Source organism: Crocodylus siamensis, chromosome 2 (genome assembly GCF_052110815.1).
Source record: "Crocodylus siamensis isolate JL-2025a chromosome 2, ASM5211081v1, whole genome shotgun sequence".
Taxonomy (NCBI): domain Eukaryota; kingdom Metazoa; phylum Chordata; order Crocodylia; family Crocodylidae; genus Crocodylus; species Crocodylus siamensis.
Genome location: NC_143396.1, coordinates 243303137 through 243307693, shown reverse-complemented (window position 1 = coordinate 243307693; position 4557 = coordinate 243303137).

The window sequence follows — 4557 nt, the reverse complement described above, 5'->3', positions numbered from 1 at the left end:
GCCTGGTCACTGGCAGCCCACCACACCACTCAGCCCAAGCAGGGTGTAGTTTTAGGTCACCTTGCCCAGAGTGCGTTCCCTGTACCTCCAAGATGGTATGTGCAGCAGCTTCAGCTGGGTGGTGTTCTTCTGGCTGCTTGCAGCAGACTGCTGGCTATACTGCTCAGAGCCCTGTTCTTATAGAAAACAGCTTGGCCCTGTTCCCAGTCAGGTGGTTGTGTCTGATTGGGAGTGCAGATACATGCAGGCTGCTTTGCTGCCTGCCCATGCCCCCGTGAGTAATGGAGCACAACTTCTGCTCTGTTACATGGGGGTAGTAGCTACCTTCATGACGGTGATAGCCACCCACTTCTCTGAAGTGAGGCATGATTGCATGCAGACATCCTGGCATATGATGGGGGCGGCGGGGTGGAAAGCTGGGCAATGATGTCCATGAAGATGGCCCAGTGCATGCAGAAGAGCTGGACCCAGTATTCATAGTTCCAGATATTCAGGACATTCTGCTCCTACCAGTTGATGCTGGTGGTGTGGGCCCAGAACCAGCACTTGATGGTCCGGAGGTAGTTCAGAGTAGCCCAGAATCCTGGGTGGCCTCATCCTTGTTGGCCACATGGAAGCCACCGGCCCAGTCCAGGATGCTTGGCAGGTGCAGGGTGCAGTGCATGGCCCCATGTAGGATATCCAGCTGTTGGCTCAGGGGCATGATGCCACATGCTATGGTGATCAATTGCCCCATCATATCCAGGTGCGTGCACATGATGTCCTGCCACCTCTGGCAAGAATAGTGCAGGGGAACAAGCAGTACGTGCTGCAGCTCCTGGGTCTCCCTGCTTAGGCATGCTGGCAGGATGCCATGGAAGGATGCAGGCAGACTGGGACGTGGAGAATGCTTGCGCTCACTCAGGCCCTCACAACAGACGGTGCTTACTCTGAGGCTGTTCTGGAAGCCTAGGGGAAGGGGCAAAGGGAAAGGTCAATGGTAACATGACAGGGGGTTGGTGGCATGCTTGCCTGTGCCCATTAGCTAATCAGGGGTGGTGGGCTCGCAGCTCAGGAACCTTGTAGGGCATGGTGAGAGGTGTACAGGAGGCCCCCAAACTGGTGGCTTTGGTCAATGCAGGCAGCCTGCATGCCCCCCCACCACCAAAGGGTGAATATGTATATTGCTCACTACCTATCTAACCGAGGCCACTTACAGAAAACAGCATACATTAGATCAGTTCCTCCTCAGGATTTCTGAACTCCTGTATTTAGTGTTAGACTATAAGTATATACATAATTTGTGGGTGCTTCCCCCCTGTCTTGTAGTCAGAATGCGGGCCCAGGCAGCCATTTTGTGGGTGGAGTACAGTGGGCCCCAACGGCCCTGTTTCACACTGCTGACTGACTATGGGGGTGGCCTGTCATGTGGCCTCCTCCCTCACCACTGATTGGCTGCAAGAGCTGTCCATTGTGTAGCCTGCACCTCACCACTGATTAGTAGAGAGGGGAAGGGCCACATGACAAGCAGCTTTCACAGCCAATCAATGGCAAGGGGCAGAAGGAGCAGTCATCTTGCCCATAGCCTTTTGAGCAGACAGTCCCTGCCTCACCATTTCCCCGCCCTGCCAGACTGCTGCAGCACACTGACTGACTGGCTGCCTCTGAGGATCCAGCATTTTTTTCCGTAAGTTGGTTTTTTTGTAGATTTGCAGATTTCATGGTCAATACTGGATTTCACAAAATCTGCGAAATTGCAAATTTGGTAGGTCCCTAACTATAAATTATTCAGAGCCTAGACTGCCTCTGTGTTTTTTACAATGCTTGGTATAATGAGTTTGAGATTGGTTAGGGTCTGTGCATGCTTTTATATTCTAGATAATTAATTTTAAAAGGTGCAAGATGCTGACAGGGTAAAATAGGCATTTGTGAACTGAAGCCCCTATTTCTGCAGTTGCACTTAATCATCCCTGTTGGTTAGTTGCATTCTTTGACCTTAACATTAGGAAAAGTTTAGAAAGTTTTACGTACTACTTATAGCTCTTCCTTCATATTGTTATGAAAGTGAGGGGGTGTATGAGAGCATTTGGCTAGTATTGTCCCATTCTAGGATGATTTATCTTGGGCATAAATTGGTCGCATGCCCAGGTTTTGAAGAGAAGAGAAAATACAGTTCTGTGTTAGAATTCAGAAGGTTTTTAATAATATACAATACCTGATAAAGTTGGTGTCTTGCAGAGTAAGCTCCACTAAGCTTTGGAGGTAAGAGTTAGGCAAACCTTACCAATTCATATAACCTCATTTATTATTGATAATTTGATATATTAATCCATATATTGGAATGTGTTTGTACATACGCACATGTCTAATTTCTTGGGAGGTGGGAGGGAAAGAGTTCTGGAGCCAATGGTATTTCTGATATAAATCTACTGAAATAAATGGGGGTTCATAGATTCATATATGTTAGGGTTGGAAGGGACCTCAATAGACCATTGAATCCAACCCTCTGCATAGGCAGGAAAGAGTGCTGGGTTCAGATGACCCCAGCCAGATGCCTATCTAGCCTCCTCTTGAAGACCCCCAGGGTAGGGGAGAGCACCACCTCCCTTGGGAGCCCATTCCAGATTCTGGCCACTCTAACTGTGAAGAAATTCTTCCTAATGTCCAGTCTAAATCTGCTCTCTGCTAGCTTGTGGCCATTATTTCTTGTAACCCCCAGGGGCGCCTTCGTGAGTAGAGCCTCACCAATTCCCTTCTGTGCCCCCATGATGAATTTATAGGCAGCCATGATGAGTTGTTGTATTAAGAGATCTGTGGACTGAGGTAGATATTACTATTTTAAAAAATCTATTTTACACTTCCTGATGTTTGAGAGAGACACTAGGTTTCAGATAAATATTTGTCCAGCTTATTTGATCAAGCCAGTGGTGGCTATAGTGATAGGAGCAAATGTTGAGAACCAAAGCATTGCTTCTTATCAGAATAGTTGAACAAGCTTGTCCAGGTGATTTGGCTTGAGGTTGTCTGTGATATTCTGTTCTTTTTTAAAATGCAGGAATTTTCCTGGCCTTCCATGGCTAACTCCACTGGTTTAGGGATCATAAACCCATCTATTATCATCTATTGCTCAAATTCCTTCCCTTGTATCCTTCACTTTACATGTCTCTTAGTCCAACCAAAAATGTGTTTAGTATAATCTAACCAGCAATTCAAAACTAATTTGAATAGCTCAGAATGGGAGACACAGAGCACATCTACATGTGCAATTAATGCACATAAACTCGAGCTAACTGAACATGCCATTTGAATGTACATGCAGGAGCAAAAAGCTCCAGAGCAATTAGCTTCAGAGTTTATTCTTCCACCGCACATGGAGCCCAGTAGGAGCATCCTAGGCTGGCAGGGGACCCAGGGGGTCAGCCTGACAGCCCCAGGTCTCTCTGACAAACTGCAGGCAGCCCTGGCAATGAAGCATGCTTGTGCCCCAGCCAGGCCATCTGCAGCACACACAGCTCCAGGGCTGCAGGACTCCATGTGCTATGGAGGGCTTGTGCCTCAGCTAACCCCTCCACAGCTTGTGAATACCCATCAGAGTATTCAGACCAGGCCTGCTCTGATAGGGTTTCACTTGCTGTGGAGCAGCTGGCTGAGCATAGGGGTTGCCTGCTGGCTAGCCCTGTACTGAAGCACCATTATGCCCCAGGCAGCCCCATCACTGTCTACGTGTGTTTAAATGCGGTAATTTACTATGCCATTGGATAGTACTTGTGTCTGATGGGACTATCCCATGGAGCAGTAAATTAGTCTACACTGGCTTAATTGCCACACCTGCATAGATGGTGAAGCTTTACTATGCAGTAAATGAGTCTTTCGTACACCAAAGTGCAGGTGTATATATACCCACAGAGTATTAAATAAATCATTTGGGTCTGATTTAGGCCAGCACTCAGTCCTATCCTAGGCCTATCACTGATCACAATGATGAGGGGTCAAATACAGGAAGACCTAGTGTTATTGTGACAAGTGTTCAAAACTTTCAGGTGGATTTACCTGGATATGTGAGTTTGGATGAACATGTGTGATAGGATTTGTGGCTATATGAGGAGGTTTTGGAGTACTAGACATTAGCACAGGGGCAGGCAAAATACAGCCCTTGAGCCAGATCCAGCCCACCAGGCCATTCTGTCTGGCCCATGGGGACCTCTCCAAAAACCAATTACTACTGGCCCATGGCTGATGGAAGTCAGGCTTTCAGGGGTCATGAGCCATTGGACCAGGTGGGCTCTGTGTTCCCACCTCCATGGGGATCCTGGCACTCCATTTGGGACCCCCGTCTGGAGGCACTGAGCATGATGACACACAACTTGGTAACTGGTGAGTGGGGAGGCAGGGGTTGGGGTGGGTGTGGGGTTTGAGGATGGGGGTGGGTGGGGTTAGTTGGTCGGTGTGGGTCTCTTTACCATGGCACACAACCCCTGTCACCAGCAGCAGCAGAACAAGCAAGTGGTAGGCCCTCTTGGTCCACTGGAAGAAGAGCCCCCAAGCAGCGCACAGCTCTGGCTGAATCCCAGGAGCTGC